At 36.5% G+C, this 9604-nt stretch overlaps 1 non-coding gene across 1 annotated transcript; it reads right to left on the bottom strand.

Annotated features, from left to right (window-relative positions):
• Window positions 1-4313: 4313 nt before the first annotated feature.
• On the bottom strand, window positions 4314-4420 carry LOC145027995 (small nucleolar RNA R71). The gene has a single exon (XR_013675754.1). It is a non-coding gene; the product is annotated as a small nucleolar RNA R71 (small nucleolar RNA).
• Window positions 4421-9604: the final 5184 nt, after the last annotated feature.

Genomic DNA, 9604 nt, shown 5'->3' with positions numbered 1-9604 from the left:
TCAAAAGTCAACAGTTAACGTGCCGTGACCCAACTTCTGGTTATGGTCGCTAGATGACAAAATAGTTATGAAGCCCATTCAACCTATGCATGCTCTAATTTAAAAAGCTTCATTGTGCGTGTTTGTTACCAGATACAATCTCAAAAGATACGTAATAGATTATAGTGACTGTAACGTCCCAATTTCCACAATAAAATTTTCATTTTTTAAAATAGAATAAACACCCATTTTCGTAAAATACATCCAAGGAAAAACCATTTGTTCAAATACCATCATTCCATATCAGAGTGATAAGGAAAAAAAATGTGGAATCTCGAATCATAAGACTGTTGGCGCATGTGTATACAATACTGCCTTCGCATCGCCACGAACCGATAAAGTACCTGAAAAATGTTTAATCTAAAAATGTAAGCACAAAGCTTAATAAATTCCCTAAAATACCCCACATAATAATACACATACAATACATGCACACAAGGCCTACAATACAAATTTGGACTGCTACCCGGGCCTTCAGCACAACGTTGGACCCCCTGGGCCTACAACATAAAGTTGGACCACCCCTCCCCCTCTTGGGTCAATAACATAGAGTTGGACCGCCATCAAAGCCTACGACCTAAGGATGGATCGATCTCATTGGGCTTACAACACAAAGTTGGATTGACCTTTGGGAATTCAGCACGCAGCTGATCACCCTCCGAAGCTTATACTATCAAGTTGGATCGCTCCCCTTGGGCCTACAATAATGAATTGGACCGCCTGGGCCTCTTAGCCTTCAGCACGCAGCTGCACCGCCTTAACTCAATCATAGCATGTCGATATATGCAAATACAATAACAAGTAAATGCAAGTAATCACAATAGATCTACTAGTCTAACAAATCACTACAACATATCAACATCCTACACACAAAGGATACATACTGCAGTGCAAAGTATAGTGAGAAAACTCACATATGCTAATCAACATAAGCTCAACAGCAAACCTCAGTAATAGAATAACTAACACAAGCTACCTAATGTCAAACCAAGACCAATCCTTAGTTAGATACTCAATTCTACCCAAGTTTGACTAAAGGTCAAACTTGCCAAAAAGTCAATGGTCAAAATCAATCTTAGCTGGCTACTGTCGTGGCCAAGAAAAATCCACGTTGTGGCATTCTCATGACAAAAGAGTCACGAGAAACCCTTCCACCATGTTGCGGTGAGCACACCACGACGTAGTGGGATTTTTTTGTACCTCTTAATGAATTAAGCCTTTAATCCATTAAGCATCTTACTCATCCTTTCCACAAAGCTTCCTTACACTCATAACCATCATAAAATCCCTTTCTTTATGGACATATGCATTTCATACACTCAAGTTAGGTCCAAATCCCATGCATGAAACCAAACTTCATAATACTTCATATCTAGAACATATGACCACATTGAGATCTCAAGGATCCATAAAGTTACCAACTTTATAGGATCCATCCCCTCCATACAACACAAACATGAAGAAACATGCTAAAAAGCCTAGATCTAGAAGAGTTGGTCAAAAAGATAAGAACTTATGGACTTACAGAGGTCCAAGCTATGCATTAGAAGGCTAGAAGAACTTTTCTTGATGAATCCTTGCACTTAGAGCACATTTCTCCCTTCTTCAAGACCATAGAACACCATGATAAGCTTCAAGATGAACACAAACAAGCTAGGGTTTAAATAAGGGCTTTAGGGAGTGATGAAGGCTGAAGAGGATGCCCTACCTCTGGAGTTAATGCCTTTAAATATGGGAGAAACCCTAAAATCTTAGGCTTGGGCTACATTAACAACCACGACGTGACCATCACCTTGTCACATTGTGGTGCTCAGTCGGGTACGGTGCTTCTTTTAAATAACAATGACACGTAGTGGCCATTAATATACCACGTCATGGCATAAGTTTCCCCCCAAAAATCTTATCTTTGACCTCCATAAGTCTTCCATTAATTCAATCGGGAATATAAGTGTTATAGTGACACCATGATGTTTATCAAATTTTCAGCCTATGATTTGAGAAGAACGTTGATTCTAGCTTTAACTTGATAAACCTAAAATCTTTAGCATCTGCATAATCATAATGCTATGTTGCATTCAGAATTGAAAGACTTAGAGATTAATGTAACATCCTACAAATCAAACATAATTTGTTTTGAAAATTAGATTGTAGGTTTTTTCGAAAGGTTTTATTCAGAATCATCATTAAGTCATAAAGTTATCTTTTCATGTTACATTGATAAAATTGTGGTAAATACGAAAGCTAAATCGTGTTTGAAAACCATATCATAACATAGAGTAGATAAACTAGACATCATGCCCTTCTAAGAATAACCTGATATCCTAATCATGCCAACTCCTTTCCCTTCAAACCTGAAGGACTTGCAACTAAAGACATAAAGTAGCAACCGTAAGCCTAAGACTTAGTGAGTAATCATAACACTCACCCGTTATACAAATCATATGCAATACAAAGAATAACACATAAAATTCAAGTAATAAGTCACATATTCCTTACATTCGACCACATATAACTAAACATATATTGTATGATAGCATTCTGATAAATGGTCACAAGTAGATTCCCTCACTTAAGAGGCTTTTCTCTAGTTTCCCTGCATGGACCACCTTCGTCAAAGAGGCCTCACGTGGTCGACCATCCGTACATGGTCATCCAGAATGAACAACTGGATTCCCTTTATGCGATACTTTTCTCCAGATGTCCAACCCATAAACACTTCCCTTACTTAAATTCAAGTTTAGTGTAGCTTAGTGACGATTAAATTACATTAACTTGTTTACCAAGTAATTTAGTGACTATTAAATTTCTAGAGCTAGGAGTGACCACATCTAGGCTTAGTAACAAAAGTAACAAACTTATCTGTGATGAAGAGCATAATTGTGTTTTCTTAATTGCCTTGGATAAATCTTACACTACTCAATTACAATTAATAACTAATTTAGTGTTTGCTTGTGCATGACCATACATACTAGTACATGAATTGTTGAAAATATTATTTTATTGGACCAAAATAGCTAATTACATAACAATTGGTAACCAATCCATAAATAGTAACTAACCATAGGAAAAAGTTGGATTCGAAACTAAACAAAAATGTTTTTAATATATTGATTAAAACAATTTTTAGTTGAGTGTTTAAGTTTTTCTGAACTTGAAAAATCAGATAAAATCCCTTTTTAATTATTGTTTGCTTTTAGATTAATCTTTTAGTAGTTACTTTAGTATACTAAATTCGTTCCATGTGTTCGATACCTGACTGTTCGTGCTATACTATTCGCGATCAGGTCCACTGCCTTAGACGTAATAGTTAGTAAAATAGTTGGTTAAAATTAGTAGGTATAATTTTACTCATCAACGTTTTGGCGCCGTTACTGGGGAACGACTATTTCAATTATTAATTTAATTGATTTAGGTTAATCGGTCTTTTTTGTGGGGTTAAACCCTACAAAAAGTTACTATTTAGAATTAGTTAATTTTTTTTGAAATACTGAACTCACGATGTGAGCACTTAAAGCTCACGACGTGAGATCTGATATCTCAAATCTTATTTCGTTTTTGCTTTCTGCTTTAGTTTATCTGCTATACCACGAGGTGGCACTAGTTACCACACCAGTAGGTCTTTTTATTTAGTTTTAGTTCGTTTTTACATTTTTTTTGTTTCAGTAGTGTATGACCCGCGGATCAAACACACCATTGACACCACCACTTGAAGATCCAGAGTAAGCTTTTCATAAAAAGAAGGACAAGAACGTATGAGGATCAAGCAACATCCCGAAAAACGAAAGCACATTCGAGAGATTTGAGAGAACTCCTAACAAAAAAGGAAGCTGGTTATGAGCCCGAAACAGTAACAGACAAAAGTAGTGAACTCGAAAGCAAACCCAAGAAAAACATGACGGCCATTGATAACATGACGATGGAGTCATACAAGAAAAGTATAGGAGAGGAACCGGTCCAGGACTTGTGCAACCCGCAATTCCCGCAACTGCTACCTTCGAGCTTAAGGGACACATCCTTTTCGTGCTAAAGGATATTCCATTTCCAAAAAAGATCATGAAGATGCATACAAACACCTCGATGAAGTCAATGACATCGCTAATTACTTCAATATTCTGAATGTACCAGGAGAGACGTCGTTGTTGAGAATGCTTCCGGTTACCTTTAAAGGAGTAGAAATAGATTGGTTGAAGGCACTTCCACCAGGCAAAATCACCACTTGGGCACAGGTGCATGAAGAATTCCTCCAACAATTTTGCCCAACATCGAAGGTTGCTAAACTTAAGAAAGCTATATCTAATTTCGAGCAACAAGTAGGAGAATCTTTATACGAGGCATGTGAGCGATACAAAGGGTTAATAAGAAATTGTTTCCAAAATGATCTAAACGAGCAACAAGAAGAATCAATCTTCTACCATGGGGAGAACATAAAGACACGATAACTCCTTGATTCTCAAGGAACAAAGAAGAATCCCATTGAAATTAAGGAACTAATCAAAGAATTTTCAAAGCATTCACGGGAGTACCACAACCGTCATAATGATGGAGAAAGGGGAATCAAAAATGGTGCTTCGGAAGACATGGCAGCTGTTTTGGCAATGTTGAGCAACATGGATCGTAGAATGACAAAGATGGAACAATCCATACACGCAATACGCGTGCGTTGTAAAAATTGCAATGGACCGCATTTGACAAAAGATTTCCACTTGGACGAAAACGGCTATAGGAAACCTCAATTTTGCTACTCTAGTGGAGACCGCTATGATGAAGATTGGAGAAAGCCAAAGAAGGAATGGTTGTCGTTTGAGGAATAAAAGAAACAAAAAGAAGAAAAATATAGGCAAACCGGCCATGGCTTTTACCAAAAGGAACAACCATAACTCGAGAAAAAAGTGGACTTACAGTCAATGCTTCATAGATTCATGGAAGCTTCTGAAAAACATGACGATGCAGCTGATGTCACCATGAGAAATCATCAAACCTCCATTAAAAAAATTGAGACTCAACTCGGGCAATTAACTACATTAGTTAGTGAACGGTTACCTCCTAAAATTCCCGATAATAAACCACAACCACATGTAATGGCCATAACCACTGAAAAAGGCACTATTTTTGAGTTCTTGGAGGCCTTTGAAGAAAAAACAAACCAACCTGAATCATAGCCAAATTAGACGAAAATCAAAGATAAAATTGTTGCTGAAATACTAACCTCACGACGTGAGGATTCAACCCTCACGACGTGGGCTTAGTTTGGGCAGAAAAATCTTTCTGGTGCTTAAGCTTATCAACCTCCTTTACCGTTTCCTTCTTGATCCATAGTACATCCTTTGGAACAAGAACATAAAAGTTTATGCAAACGTAAAGGGTATTCTAATCAATACTCCATTTATTGAATCCTTAGCCAAAGTTCCCAAATATGCAAAATTTCTTCAAGATTTACTCGACACTCGCCAACAATTAGAGAAGACTTCCAAGGTAGTTCTTAGTAAAAAAAGTTCCATGGTTATTATGGAGGGAATACCAAAGAAAATGGGAGATCCTATACGCCTTACACTTCCATGTGAATTTGGAAATAACACGAAGACATATGCTTTAGCCGATTCTGGAGCTAGTATAAACTTAATGTGTTATTTGTTTTACCAAAAGATCATCCTTCTAGAATTGAAGTCACGAGGATGACAATTCATATCGCTAATCGTTTGGTGACTCATCCTCGATGCATAATTAAGGAAATATAGGTAAAAGTTGTAAAATTTAATTTTCCAAACGAATTTGTGGTGCTAGACATGAAGGAAAATGAAAATGTCCCAATAATCCTTGGGTGCCCATTAATTAATACCGCGCGAGCCTTGGTGGATATTCACGATTCAAAGCTTACCTTACTAGTAGGAAACAAGGAGATGACTTTTGGAGTTGAAGATGTATTCAAGAATAATATTGTTAAAAATGAAGTATTCTATATGGACGAGGAAGACAAGCTTGAGGAGTTAGAAAAATTGATGGAAGAAGAAAGTCAAACAAGAGTACAAGTAAAGCGTACCAAGCCAAGAGCTTCAATTCTAATGGTCTTTAATGTTTTCGCCTTTAAAACTCCAAAGTCTCTAGTAAGTGAAGAAAGTGAAGAAAATATTTTCTCAAGTGAGGATGAGGAAGAATAAATTACACAATACTTGAGAAAGTCGACTTCGGATAAGGTGGATATTGAAGCTCAGAAGCTACAAAAAGAAAAAGGAGAACCTGAACTTGCTGTGAAGAATAAAGGGTTGAAGCAGAAACACGAGGATGACAATAATAAAAATAAGAAGGAGAATTCTACAAAAGCCTATTTAAGAAGGGTGCAAGCTTACAAGAAAAGATGGAAGGAACAAAATTTACAAATGGAGATCGTACCTCCTGCCAATACCACGTAGGGTGACACAGAGTCCGCCTTAAGACTCCATAAAAAGAAGCGCTTCTCGGGAGGCTACGCAAGCTTGGTTTGCGATTTTCATTTTTCGTTTAGTTTTTTTTTTTTTTTTTTTTTTTTTTTTTTTTTTTTTTCATTTTTCATTTAATTTTTAGGATAAGTCATCATTATAGTCATCTTACTTTTTAAAGATAAGTAGAAAATCAAGTATGGGGTTTAATTTTAAAAGTGGTTGATTTTTTAAAAGAAATTTAATGTTTTTGGTAAAAAAATTCTTCACACCAGGACGTGGTAAATTAATTTTCCCGATAATATTCACTCATTTTAAAACTCATGACGTGAGGTTTAAACCTCTCGACGTGAGCTATAAAAAAGCACCCGGGTGGAGGTGGGACCAGTTTTAAACACAACTTTCAAACATTTGACTTCCACTTTTTACCACTCGCATGAACGAAAGACGAACTTGACCCACACTCAATTTTGACTTTGCTTTTGCATTGATTTTCTTCCAATTCCTCTCGATTTCATGTTTCCTCTTCAATTTCGAAAATGGCATCAAGGAGAACCAATCAGCAATTCCATGGAGATGTGTTTGACCTTCACCCATTATATCAACTTCCAATCAACATGGCTCAAAGTGTGGTGACAAACTTCAAAAATAATATGGGATGGTTATACAACAAGTAATTCTCCATTTCAACACAAATTGATTGGGCCAAATTAGACGAAATCAAAATCATGGCAAGGATGACCCCGTATTTAACGAAGACATTTACTGGGGATGGGTTTTATTTCACTTGTAATGGGTAGATGAACTTATTTTCTATTAGCGAGTAGGTGTTTAAGGAATTATGTTTTGATGAAGATGTCGTGGTGGATCCTTACTTTGCACGAGCATCCGTTTTTCGCCTTGGGAGAAAATATCGGGAGTGCAGTCTTGTGGAATTTTCTTGGAGGATGGGTATTTATGAGCAATATGAAACATGGTCTCCATTTTTTGACAACTTTTTGAGGGAGGCTACACGATATTATCTTATGGGGTGAATGGTTTTAATTTTTGGTCCACAATTGCGAACAGGGCATTCCATTCGGGTGTCTCGCAAGAGAGCCACATCCAGTCTCCTATTCACCGACTCCTTCATCGCTTGCTTACTTTCTCCTTCAACCATAAGAAGCATGTATACAAGGTTACAAGTCTCAACTTATTTTTTATGGTCTATTATTGCTCCGACCGTTTGCTGCAATATCCCATACCATCTTGCTAGCTATTTGGGAAGCAGGGCGGTAACATCACAAGCCGGGAGCCTCATAGTGGGTGGACATTTTGTCACTCGATTGGAGAGGTCTTATGTTCTTTTTACGTCTCGTTTAACTCATACCTTGACATGTAAGGATAGAGACAATTTATCTTTGGGTTATTAGGAATCCATGCATGTCATTATTAATATGGGTTCATAATGGAGTATTCCTGCTGACAATGATGGGAGAAAATTGGTCAATCCGAAGAGCAACCGAGACCAAGGGGGTGAAGGAATGTGAGAGCATGGGGTGAAAGGGCCAACAACAACAACCACCTCAACTATTTGAGGTTAGGGTACCAACTGGCCCGTTTCAAAGTCGAGTTGGTACTTGGTTGGATAATCTTCGCGGTGGGGTGAATTATCATAACGAAGCCATGTATGTCTTATTTTCTCATTTTCACATGGAGAGAACACGCACCATGCCTCCTCATTATCCTTTTATTCTGACTTGGGAGGAGCTTTGGTTGTAACAGGGAGATGGAGTCAGGACCAGTGGAGCGAGAGATGATGGAGATGATTACATATATTAATCCTATTTATTTTTATTCATTTTCTTTTCTTAGTTATATTGGTGTGTTTTATTTTGTTAGTTTTAATTTTTTTAAAACTTGTAACGGAATTGTGTGATGGTCGTTTTCTACGTTCCACCAAATGATTGTTTTGGTCGCAAAATTATTAGAGTATTGATATAAGAAAAACAAAAAAAGAGATAAGAAAAAACAAGAGAAGCTGTGTGTTTTAGAGAAAGGTATCGACGCCCATATTTTTTGATAAGTGTGGGGTGAATTTCATGTGCGTAGAGAGATTAGATAAAAAAAGAGGGTTTCATAAAAATAAGGGTCTTAGAAGAGTCTTAATTCATTAAGAGATCAATTGCACGTTATCTGAAAAAGTAGAATTGTTGCAAATCTTTATTCTGCCAAGACCCAGTTTTCACGACATGAGGCATTACTTCTCACATCATGATCTCGATGCCATCACATTTTCAAGATCAGCTTGTATCATACTCACATCGTGAGTTTCAATAATCATGTCGTGAGTGGTTAAATATGGCATTTCACTCTACGCTTTCTTACACATGTGGCGTACACTTTCCCACATTAAGATGATTTGCATTGAAGATTTTATCACCACACTTTTTGAAGATGCAAGTTTCTGATTCACATCTTCGATACATTCACGAATATCAACGAAGTCCAAGTTTGAATTACATATTCAAGGTGTTTGGATTTTCCACACGCGTTCAAGAAATCGATCTCACCACTACTACCCTAGGGGAGTCTGTTCCTTTTTCTCCCTTTTTATTGTTTTTATAGTTTTATGCATACAATGAGAGCATTATATGAAATAAGTCTGGGGTAGGGGTCTAAAAATGAATTTAAATTAAAAATTGTAAGAAAATTTAAAAAATTTCTAATAGATTTGAAATAATAATCTAAAAATTAAATTTAGTGATATTAAAAACTTATGTTGCTAGTGTTGCGTGGATGATCCAATGCGAGCTCAAATGTTTAATTGAGCCAACATATGTTATAGTATATTTATGGTTTCCCAAGTTTTAGTGAAAATTCATGACATATGAAAGATAATCTGGTAGTTTATACTGCATAATAAGTTTTGTAGCGTGTACCTGAAATCTATCCAGGAAAGCTTATGTAGTCATTGCACTTAGACTAATACATCTAACTAATAAAGGTTTAAGTTATGCTACCTTGCTTAAGCATGTAAGATTTGAGCGAAAAAAGTGAGACATATAAAAAAAGAGAAAGTTACAAAAAAAGTTGTAAGAATTTTGGAGCTATCAAAGTATGAAGATCAAAAGATCAAAAATTCTGAAGATTCAAAAATCAAAGATACCATA

The sequence above is a fragment of the Lactuca saligna genome, chromosome 1, assembly GCF_052625555.1.
Source record: "Lactuca saligna cultivar CGN05327 chromosome 1, ASM5262555v1, whole genome shotgun sequence".
NCBI lineage: Eukaryota > Viridiplantae > Streptophyta > Magnoliopsida > Asterales > Asteraceae > Lactuca > Lactuca saligna.
The sequence above is the reverse complement of the archived record's forward strand: the minus strand, read 5'-3'. Positions and strand labels throughout refer to the sequence as shown.